At 45.9% G+C, this 12,067-nt stretch overlaps 1 protein-coding gene across 2 annotated transcripts in view; it reads right to left on the bottom strand.

The window, feature by feature from the left end:
• Positions 1-12,067, bottom strand: part of LOC139555929 (serine/threonine-protein kinase Sgk1-like) — a 27,609-nt gene that overhangs the window by 12,697 nt on the left and 2,845 nt on the right. The window contains exon 1 of one of the 2 annotated variants that reach the window (XM_071369320.1): positions 7,411-7,434. The exons of the other annotated variant lie outside the window; for it this stretch is intronic. The gene's annotated coding sequence lies outside the window, so the exon portion shown is untranslated. Of the gene's footprint in view, positions 1-7,410; positions 7,435-12,067 lie in introns of those variants that run through there. 2 annotated transcript variants of the gene reach the window in all.

Genomic DNA, 12,067 nt, shown 5'->3' with positions numbered 1-12,067 from the left:
TTTCTGGTTTGGGAGTGTTTTTATCGTTGCTGTGGGTACGACATCGTCAATGCACTTCCTAATGAACTCGCTCACCGAATCAGCATATTCGTCAATATTGTTGTTGGACGCGATGCGGAACATATTCCAATCCGCGTGATCGAAGCTTAACTGACTTATCTAGTTAAATGACAGAGATGATTTAACTAGATGAACAATAACAGAGAAAATATGCATCCTTTCTTTATGAAACACGGTTTACCACCACCATGCTAGTAGTTAAGGCTACTTAATGATATCGTGTACAGCACAACCCAATGCTTCAACTACAGTAACATAATTATGCCAAGACTTGACATTTTAATTATGCCATGACTTGACATTTTAATTATGCCATGCGGTGCCAAATTTTAGCAGTCAGTCAAACTCTTGTAAAAATGAAACTAAAGCTTTGATTAAGGCATTCATTCCGAATGGCTAAGGTTCGGGTTTAACTCTGTAAAGTCCATGGAGAACAAGAGCACCTCCTCCCAGCTGCCCACTGCACTGAGGCTAGGAAACAGTCACCACCGATTAATGTACGATAATTGAGAATTTCAATAAGCATTTTTCTACGGCTGGCCATGCTTTCCACCTGGCTACCCCTACCCAGGTCAACTGCCCTGCACCCCCCACAGCAACTCGCCCAAGCCTCCCCCATTTCTCCTTCACCCAAATACAGTCAGCTGATGTTCTGAAAGAGCCTCAAAATCTGGACCCCTACAAATCAGCCGGGCTAGACAATCTGGACCCTCTCTTTCTAAAATGATCTGCCAAAATTGTTGCAACCCCTATTACTATTCTGTTCAACCTCTCTTTCGTATCGTCTGAGATCCCCCAAAGATTGGAAAGCTGCCCCTCTTCAAAGGGTAAGACACTCTAGACCCAAACTGCTACAGACCTATATCTATCCTACCCTGGCTTTCTAAGGTCTTCGAAAGCCAAGTTAACAAACAGATTACCGACCATTTCGAATCCCACCATACCTTCTCCGCTATGCAATCTGGTTTCCGAGCTGGTCATGGGTGCACCTCAGCAACGCTCAAGGTCCTAAACGACATCATAACCGCCATCGATAAGAGACATTACTGTGCAGCCGTATTCATCGACCTGGCCAAGGCTTTCGACTCTGTCAATCACCACATTCTTATCGGCAGACTCAACAGCCTTGGTTTCTCAAATGACTGCCTCGCCTGGTTCACCAACTACTTCTCTGATAGAGTTCAGTGTGTCAACCTCCAGACGAGCTTCAATGCCATACAACTCTCCTTCCGTGGCCTCCAACTGCTCTTAAATGCAAGTAAAATGAAATGCATGCTCTTCAACCGTTCGCTGCCCGCACCTGCCCGCCCGTCCAGCATCACTACTCTGGACGGTTCTGACTTAGAATATGTGGACAACTACAAATACCTAGGTGTCTGGTTAGACTGTAAACTCTCCTTCCAGACGCACATTCAGCATCTCCAATCCAAAGTTAAATCTAGAATTGACTTCCTATTTCGCAACAAAGCATCCTTCACTCATGCTGCCAAACATACCCTCGTAAAACTTACCATCCTACCGATCCTCGACTTCGGCGATGTCATTTACAAAATAGCCTCCAACACTCTACTCAACAAATTGGATGCAGTCTATCACAGTGCCATCCGTTTTGTCACCAAAACCCCATATACTACCCACCACTGCGACCTGTACGCTCTCGGTGGCTGGCCCTCGCTTCATACTCGTCGCCAAACCCACTGGCTCCAGGTAATCTACAAGTCTTTGCTAGGTAAAGCCCCGCCTTATCTCAGTTCACTGGTCACCATAGTAGCACCCACCCGTAGCATGCACCCCAGCAGGTATATCTCACTGGTCACCCCCAAAGCCAATTCCTCCTTTGGCTGCCAACGACTGGAACGAACAGCAAAAATCACTGAAGCTACACTCTCATATCTCCCTCACTAACTTTAAGCACCAGCTGTCAGAGCAGCTCACAGATCATTGCACCTGTACATAGCTCATCTGTAAATTGCCCATCCAACTACCTCATCCCCATAATGTATTTATTTATTTATTTTGCTCCTTTGCACCCCAGTATCTCTACTTGCACATTCATCTTCTGCTCATCTACCACTCCAGTGTTTAATTGGTATATTGTAATTACTTCACCACCATGGCCTATTTTACTGCCTTACCTCCCTTATCCTACCTCATTTGCACACACTGTATATAGACTTTTTCTACTATATTATTGACTGTATGTTTTGACAATGACATGAGGAACTGCTGATGCAATTTAGAAATTACAACTTTCAAGATTAAGATGAAACCCCTGACTGAGTTAAAACTTCTTATGGCTGCAGGGGCAGTATTGAGTAGCTTGGATGAAAGGTGCACAGAGGTGCCCATAGTAAACTGCCTGCTCCTCAGTCCCAGTTGCTAATATATGCATATTATTATTCATATTGAATAGAAAACACTCCGAAGTTTCTAAAACTGTTTGAATGATGTCTGTGAGTATAACAGAACTCATATGGCAGGCAAAATCCTGAGAAAAACTCCAAACAGGAAGTGGGAATTCTGAGGCTGGTCAATTTTCAACCAAGATCCTATTGAATTCACAGCGAGATATGGATGAGTTTGCACTTCCTACGGCTTCCACTAGATGTCAACAGTCTGTAGAACCTTGTCTGATGCCTCTACTGTGAAGGGGGGCCGAATGAGAGGGGAATTAGTCAGGTCTGCCATGACCTGACCATGCTCTAACCATGCGCGTTCACATGAGAGGGAGCTCTGTTCCATCGCTCATCTGAAGTCAATGTAATTCTCCGGTTGGAACGTTATTCAAGATTTATGTTAACAACATTCTAAAGATTGATTCAATACATCGTTTGACATGTTTCTACTGACTGTTACGGAACTTTTGGACATTTCGTCAGCTTTTAGTGAACGCGCTTCCTGACGTTGGATTTGTTTACCAAACAAGCTAACAAAAATAGCTATTTGGACATAAATGATGGACATTACCCGAACAAAACAAACATTTCTTGTGGAAAAAAGTCCTGGGAGTGCATTCCGACGAAGATCAGTAAAGGTAAGTGAAGATTTATAATGCTTTTTATGAGTTTTGTTGACTGCACAATTTGGCGGGTAACTGTATGGCTTGCTTTTGTGGCTGAACGCTGTTTTCAGATTATTGTGTATTATTATATATATTGTGTTTTTCCCGTAAAGCTTTTTGAAATCTGACACAGCGGTTGCATTAATAAGAACAAGTGTATCTTTAATTCTATGTAAAACATGTATCTTTTATCAAAGTTTATGATGAGTATTTATGTTATTTGACGTGGCTCTCTGCAATTTCTCCGGATATTTTGGAAGCATTTCTGAACATTGCGCCAATGTAAACTGAGGTTTTTGGATATAAATATTAACTTATCGAACAAAACATATATGTATTGTGTAACATGAAGTCCTATGAGTGTCATCTGATGAAGATCATCAAAGGTTAGTGATTCATTTTATCTCTATTTCTGCTTTTTGTGACTCCTGTCTTTGGCTGGGAAAATGACTGTGTTTGTCTGTGATTTTGCGGTGACCTAACATAATCGTTTGTGGTGCTTTCGCTGTAAAGCCTTTTTGAAATCGAACACTTTGGGGGGATTAACAACAAGATTACCTTTAAAATGGTATAAAATACTTGTATGTTTGAGGAATTTTAATTATGAGATTTCTGTTGTTTGAATTTGGCGCCCTGCACTTTCACTGGCGGTTGTCATATCGATCCCGTTAACGGGATTGCAGCCATAAAAAGTTAATAAAAAATTGCCTTCGAGCAATGACTGGAAGTCTATGGGTATCTACTAGCATGCTAGCAGGTACCATAGACTTCCAGTCATTACGCTAACGCTAGTTAGCATTGGCTCGCAAAACTACCTCTAACTTCCTTTATACTAGACACAGAGACATAAAAACTGGTATCCACGAATTCATCTGACTCTGGGTCAGTAGATAAAGTGCTTCATCTGACTCTGGGTCAGTAGATAAAGGACCTCATCTGACTCTGGGTCAGTAGATAAAGGGCCTCATCTGACTCTGGGTCAGTAAATAAAGGGCCTCATCTGACTCTGAAGACCCACCTGGATCAGCCTCTACAGCCATCTGAAGACCCACCTGGATCAGCCTCTACAGCCATCTGAAGACCAACCTGGATCAGCCTCTACAGCCATCTGAAGACCCACCTGGATCAGCCTCTACAGCCATCTGAAGACCAACCTGGATCAGCCTCTACAGCCATCTGAAGACCCACCTGGATCAGCCTCTACAGCCATCTGAAGACCCACCTGGATCAGCCTCTACAGCCATCTGAAGACCCACCTGGATCAGCCTCTACAGCCATCTGAAGATCCACCTGGATCAGCCTCTACAGCCATCTGAAGACCCACCTGGATCAGCCTCTACAGCCATCTGAAGACCCACCTGGATCAGCCTCTACAGCCATCTGAAGACCAACCTGGATCAGCCTCCACAGCCATCTGAAGACCCACCTGGATCAGCCTCTACAGCCATCTGAAGAGCCACCTGGATCAGCCTCTACAGCCATCTGAAGAGCCACCTAGATCAGCCTCTACAGCCATCTGAAGAGCCACCTAGATCAGCCTCTACAGCCATCTGAAGACCCACCTGGATCAGCCTCTACAGCCATCTGAAGACCCACCTGGATCAGCCTCTACAGCCATCTGAAGATCCACCTGGATCAGCCTCTACAGCCATCTGAAGACCCACCTGGATCAGCCTCTACAGCCATCTGAAGATCCACCTGGATCAGCCTCTACAGCCATCTGAAGATCCACCTGGATCAGCCTCTACAGCCATCTGAACAGCCACAAATTGAAGACCACATGGAGGACAATAATACTGGACTAGAGTGATTGCCGAAGATGATGATGGTAAAATAATGGTAAACTGAGTGTTAAGTTGGTTAAGTTATAAAAAAGTTGATAAGTTTACCTGCTAGTGTGGTAAAGTGACAGTAAAGTGATGGTGAAGTGATGGTAAAGTGACGGTAAAGTGACGGTAGAGTGACGGTAAAGTGATGCTAAAGTGATGGTCCCGTGTGGCTCAGTTGGTAGAGCATGGCGCTTGCAACGCCAGGGTTGTGGGTTCATTCCCCACGGGGGGACCAGGATGAATATGTATGAACTTTCCAATTTGTAAGTCGCTCTGGATAAGAGCGTCTAATAAATGACTTAAATGTAAATGACTTAAATGTAAATGGTAAAGTGATGGTGAAGTGACGGTAAAGTGACGGTGACGTGACGGTGACGTGACGGTGACGTGACGGTGACGTGACGGTGACGTGACGGTGACGGTGACGTGACGGTGAAGTGACGGTAACGTGACGGTAACGTGACGGTAACGTGACGGTGAAGTGACGGTGACGTGACGGTAAAGTGACGGTAAAGTGACGGTGACGTGACGGTAACGTGACGGTAACGTGACGGTAAAGTGACGGTGAAGTGACGGTGACGTGACGGTGACGTGACGGTGACGTGACGGTGACGGTGAAGTGACGGTAACGGTAACGTGACGGTAACGTGACGGTGACGTGACGTGACGGTGAAGTGACGGTAACGTGACGGTAACGTGACGGTAACGTGACGTGACGGTGACGTGACGGTGACGTGACGGTGACGGTGACGTGACGGTGACGTGACGGTGAAGTGACGGTAACGTGACGGTAACGTGACGGTAACGTGACGGTGAAGTGACGGTGACGTGACGGTAACGTGACGGTAACGTGACGGTGAAGTGACGGTAACGTGACGGTAAAGTGACGGTAAAGTGACGGTGAAGTGACGGTGACGTGACGGTGACGTGACGGTGACGTGACGGTGACGGTGAAGTGACGGTAACGGTAACGTGACGGTAACGTGACGGTGACGTGACGTGACGGTGACGTGACGGTAACGTGACGGTAACGTGACTGTGAAGTGACGGTAACGTGACGGTGAAGTGACGGTAAAGTGACGGTAAAGTGATTGTGAAGTGACGGTAAAGTGACGGTAACGTGACGGTAAAGTGATTGTGAAGTGACGGTAACGTGACGGTGAAGTGACGGTGAAGTGACGGTGACGGTGAAGTGACGGTAACGTGACGGTAACGTGACGGTGAAGTGATTGTGAAGTGACGGTAACGTGACGGTAACGTGACGGTAAAGTGACTGTGAAGTGACGGTGAAGTGACGGTAACGGTAACGTGACGGTAAGTGACGGTGAAGTGACGGTAAAGTGACGGTAAAGTGACGGTAAAGTGACGGTGAAGTGACGGTGAAGTGATTGTGAAGTGACGGTAAAGTGACGGTAACGTGACGGTAACGTGACGGTGAAGTGACGGTAAAGTGACGGTGAAGTGACGGTGAAGTGACGGTAAAGTGACGGTGACGTGACGGTAAGTGACGGTAAGTGACGGTGAAGTGACGGTGAAGTGACGGTGAAGTGACGGTGAAGTGACGGTAAAGTGACGGTAACGTGACGGTGAAGTGACGGTAAAGTGACTGTGAAGTGACGGTAACGTGACGGTGAAGTGACGGTAAAGTGATTGTGAAGTGACGGTGAAGTGACGGTAACGTGACGGTGAAGTGACGGTGAAGTGACGGTGAAGTGACGGTGAAGTGACGGTGAAGTGACGGTGACGGTAAAGTGACGGTGAAGTGACGGTGAAGTGACGGTAACGTGACGGTACGTGACTGTGAAGTGACGGTGAAGTGACTGTGAAGTGACGGTAACGTGACGGTAACGTGACGGTAAAGTGATTGTGAAGTGACGGTAACGTGACGGTAACGTGACGGTAACGTGACGGTAAGTGACGGTGAAGTGACGGTAAAGTGACGGTAAAGTGACGGTAAAGTGACGGTAAAGTGATGGTAAAGTGATGGTAACGTGACGGTAAAGTGACGGTAACGTGACGGTAACGTGACGGTAACGTGACGGTAAAGTGATTGTGAAGTGACGGTAACGTGACGGTAACGTGACGGTAACGTGACGGTAAGTGACGGTGAAGTGACGGTGAAGTGACGGTAAAGTGACGGTAAAGTGACGGTAAAGTGACGGTAAAGTGATGGTAACGTGATGGTAACGTGACGGTAAAGTGACGGTAAAGTGACGGTAAAGTGACGGTAACGTGACGGTAACGTGACGGTAGAGTGACGGTAAAGTGACGGTAGAGTGACGGTAACGTGACGGTAACGTGACGGTAACGTGACGGTAGAGTGACGGTAAAGTGACGGTAGAGTGACGGTAGAGTGACGGTAAAGTGACGGTAAAGTGACGGTAATGTGACGGTAATGTGATGGTAATGTGATGGTAATGTGATGGTAACGTAATACACATCAGGGTCAAGTTTACCCACCAGCCTGATATCCACTGCTTCTGTTTCTCAGTCTGTAGTAGAGAAGAGAGAGAGCAGGGTATGGGAGAGAGAGAGAGAGAGAGAGAAGAGCGAGAGAGAAGAGAGAAGAGGGAGAAAAGAGAGAAAGCAGGGTATGGGAGAGAGAGAGGGAGAGAGTGGAAATGAGAGTGAGGTAGAGAGAAATAGAGAGAGTGGAAACGAGAGTGAGGTAGAGAGAAAGAGAGAGGGAGAGAGTGGAAATGAGAGTGAGGTAGAGAGAAATAGAGAGAGTGGAAACGAGAGTGAGGTAGAGAGAAATAGAGAGAGAGAGGGAGAGAGTGGAAATGAGAGTGAGGTAGAGAGAAATAGAGAGAGAGAGAGTGGAAATGAGAGTGAGGTAGAGAGAAATAGAGAGAGAGAGGGAGAGAGTGGAAATGAGAGTGAGGTAGAGAGAAATAGAGAGAGAGAGAGTGGAAATGAGAGTGAGGTAGAGAGAAAGAGAGAGAGAGAAGAGAGAAGAGGGAGAAAAGAGAGAAAGCAGGGTATGGGAGAGAGAGAGGGAGAGAGTGGAAATGAGAGTGAGGTAGAGAGAAATAGAGAGAGTGGAAACGAGAGTGAGGTAGAGAGAAAGAGAGAGGGAGAGAGTGGAAATGAGAGTGAGGTAGAGAGAAATAGAGAGAGAGAGGGAGAGAGTGGTTATGAGAGTGAGGTAGAGAGAAATAGAGAGAGAGAGGGAGAGAGTGGAAATGAGAGTGAGGTAGAGAGAAATAGAGAGAGAGAGAGTGGAAATGAGAGTGAGGTAGAGAGAAAGAGAGAGAGAGAGAGTGGAAATGAGAGTGAGGTAGAGAGAAAGAGAGAGGGAGAAAGTGGAAATGAGTGAGGTAGAGAGAAAGAGAGAGAGTGGAAATGAGAGTGAGGTAGAGAGAAAGAGAGAGGGAGAGAGTGGAAATGAGAGTGAGGTAGAGAGAAATAGAGAGGGAGAGACTGGAAATGAGAGTGAGGTAGAGAGAGAGAGAGAGAGAGGAGAGTGAGGTAGTGAGGTAGAGAGAAATGAGCAGGGTATGGAAGAGTACTGGAGGTACCCTCCTGGACCCTTTCCCTGTTGACATACACACTATGGATGGCACTGAATGGGAGGAAGCCTCATAGTGTGTGTGTGTGTGACGTTTATGTGTGTCCCATTGAGAGTAGAGTGGCCCGTCTTCCTCTCTATGCCTTGTTAAAGGAAAGGGCCCATGTGTGTAAGGGGCCTTGGCACCAATACAATGCCACTTTAAGGTTGCATAACACACACACACACACAGCTCCGATGGTGTATAGTCCAGTCAGGCACAGATGACGTTGGTTTATTCATCCGTGTGTGTGTGTGTGTGTGTGTGTGTGTGTGTGTGTGTGTGTTGATGGGGAGTCAGACTAAAGGTGCCACTAAACAGTGAGTGAGAGTCTCACAAAAGGACCGGTAATGCTGTTATTGTGTTTGAGTCATCGACGACACCCTTACACACACACACACACACACACACACACACACACACACACACGCACACACACGCACACACACCCTTACGCACGCACGCACGCACGCACGCACGCACGCACGCACACACACACACACGCACACACACACACACACACACACGAGACGGTAGAGGGTTCAGAGGGCTTGGGTTAGATGCGGAAGACACATTTCAGTTAAATGCATTCAGTTGTAAAACTGACTAGGTATTACCCTTTCCCTAGCAGAGGCTAGAGGGTAAAAGGTAGAAGAGAGGCTAGAATGTAGAGTGTAGAGGGTAGAAAGTAGAAAGTAGAGGATAGAAGGTAGAGGGTAGAGGGTAGAAAGTAGAAAGTAGAGGTTAGAAGGTAGATGTTAGAGGGTAGAAGGTAGAGGGTAGAATGTAGAGGGTAGAAGGTAGAAAGTAGAGGTTAGAAGGTAGATGTTAGAGGGTAGAAGGTAGAGGGTAGAAGGTAGAGGGTAGAAGGTAGAAAGTAGAGGTTAGAAGGTAGATGTTAGAGGGTAGAAGGTAGAGGGTAGAAGGTAGAGGGTAGAAGGTAGAAAGTAGAGGTTAGAAGGTAGATGTTAGAGGGTAGAAAGTAGAGGGTAGAAGGTAGAAGGTAGAGGGTAGAGGTTAGATGGTAGATGTTAGAGGGTAGAAAGTAGAGGGTAGAAGGTAGATGTTAGAGGGTAGAAAGTAGAGGGTAGAAGGTAGAAGGTAGAGGGTAGAAGGTAGAAGGTAGAGGATAGAAGGTAGAGGGTGGAGGTTAGAAGGTAGAGGATAGAAGGTAGAGTGTAGAGGGTAGAAAGTAGAAAGTAGAGGTTAGAAGGTAGAGGGTGGAGGTTAGAAGGTAGAAGGTAGAGGGTAGAGGTTAGAAGGTAGATGTTAGAGGGTAGAAAGTAGAGGGTAGAAGGTAGATGTTAGAGGGTAGAAAGTAGAGGGTAGAAGGTAGAAGGTAGAGGGTAGAAGGTAGAGGGTAGAAGGTAGAAGGTAGAAAGTAGAGGTTAGAAGGTAGATGTTAGAGGGTAGAAGGTAGAGGGTAGAGGGTAGAAGGTAGATGTTAGAGGGTAGAAGGTAGAGGGTAGAAGGTAGAGGGTAGAAGGTAAAAAGTAGAGGTTAGAGGGTAGAAGGTAGAGTGTGGAGGTTAGAAGGTAGAGGGTAGAAGGTAGAGGGTAGAAGGTAGAGGGTAGAAGGTAGAAAGTAGAGGTTAGAAGGTAGATGTTAGAAGGTAGAGGGTAGAAGGTAGAGGGTAGAATGTAGAAAGTAGAGGTTAGAAGGTAGATGTTAGAGGGTAGAAGATAGAATCTAGAGGGTAGAGGGTAGATGTTAGAGGGTAGAATATATAATCTAGAGGGTAGAGGGTAGAATATATAATCTAGAGGGTAGAGGTTAGAAGGTAGAAGATAGAGGGTAGAGGTTAGAAGGTAGAGGGTAGAGGTTAGAAGGTAGAAGATAGAATCTAGAGGGTAGAAGGTAGAGGGTAGAAGATAGCATCTAGAGGGTAGATGTTAGAGGGTAGAAGAAAGAATATAGAATCTAGAGGGTAGAGGTTAGAAGGTAGAAGGTAGAGGTTAGAAGGTAGAGTGTAGAACGTAGAGGTTAGAGGGTAGAAGGTAGAAGGTAGAGGGTAGAGGGTAGAAGGTAGAGGGTAGAAGGTAGAGGTTAGAAGGTAGAAGGTAGAGGTTAGAAGGTAGAAGGTAGAGGTTAGAAGGTAGAAGGTAGAGGTTAGAGGGTAGAGGTTAGAAGGTAGAGGGTAGAAGGTAGAAAGTAGAGGTTAGAGGGTAGAAGGTAGAGGTTAGAGGGTAGAGGTTAGAGGGTAGAAGATAGCATCTAGAGGGTAGATGTTAGAAGGTAGAAGGTAGAAGAAAGAATATAGAATCTAGAGGGTAGAGGTTAGAAGGTAGAAGGTAGAAGAAAGAATATAGAATCTAGAGGGTAGAGGTTAGAAGGTAGAAGGTAGAAGATAGAATCTAGAGGGTAGTGGAGAGGGTAGATGGTATAGGACAGGGTAGTAGGGAGGTTAGAAGGTAGAGGGTAGAATCTAGAGGGTATAAGACAGGGTAGTAGGCATCACTACTCTGGACGGTTCTGACCTAGAATATGTGAACAACTACAAATACATAGGTGTCTGGTTAGAGTGTAAACTCTCCTTCCAGACTCACATTAAGCATCTCCAATCAAAAATTAAATTTAGAATCTGCTTCCTATTTCGCAACAAAGCATCCTTCACTCATGCTGCCAAACATACCCTCGTAAAACTGACCATCCTACCGATCCTCGACTTTGGCGAAATCATTTACAAAATAGCCTCCAACACTCTACTCAACAAATTGGATGCAGTCTATCACAGTGCCATCTGTTTTGTCACCAAAGCCCCATATTCTACCCACCACTGTGACCTGTACGCTCTCGTTGGCTGGCCCTCGCTTCATACTCGTCGCCAAACCCACTGGCTCCAGGTCATCTACAAGTCCCTGCTAGGTAAAGCCCTGCCTTATCTCAGCTCACTGGTCACCATAGTAGCACCCACCCGTAGCACGCGCTCCAGCAGGTATATCTCACTGGTCACCCCCAAAGCCAATTCTTCCTTTGGCCGCCTCTCCTTCCAGTTCTCTGCTGCCAATAACTGAAACAAACTGCAAAAATCACTAAAGCTGGAGACTCATATCTCCCTCTCTAACTTTAAGCACCAGCTGTCAGAGCAGCTCACAGATCACTGCACCTGTACATAGCTCATCTGTAAATAGCCCATCCAACTACCTCATCCCCATACTGTATTTATTTATTTATCTTGCTGCTTTGCACCCCAGTATCTCTACTTGCACATTCATCTTCTGCACATCTACCATTCCAGTGTTTAATTGCTATATTGTAATTACTTCGCCACCATGGCCTATTTATTGCCTTACCTCCCTTATCTCACCTCATTTGCACACATTGTATATAGACTTATTTTTCTACTGTATTATTGACTGTAGGTTTGTTTATTCCATGTGTAACTCTGTGTTGTTGTTTGTGACGCACTGCTTTGCTTTATCTTGGCCAGGTCGCAGTTGTAAATGAGAACTTGTTATCAACTGGCCTACCTGGTTAAATAAAGGTTAAATAAATAAATTAAAGTAGTATGGAGGGTAAAGGGTAGAGTGTAGAAGAGAGGGTGGAAGAGAGGGTAGAATGTAGAG

This window comes from Salvelinus alpinus, chromosome 27 (genome assembly GCF_045679555.1).
Source record: "Salvelinus alpinus chromosome 27, SLU_Salpinus.1, whole genome shotgun sequence".
Classification (NCBI taxonomy): Eukaryota; Metazoa; Chordata; class Actinopteri; order Salmoniformes; family Salmonidae; genus Salvelinus; species Salvelinus alpinus.
Note: the sequence above shows the minus strand (reverse complement) of the source record. Positions and strands in the feature narration are given on the sequence as shown.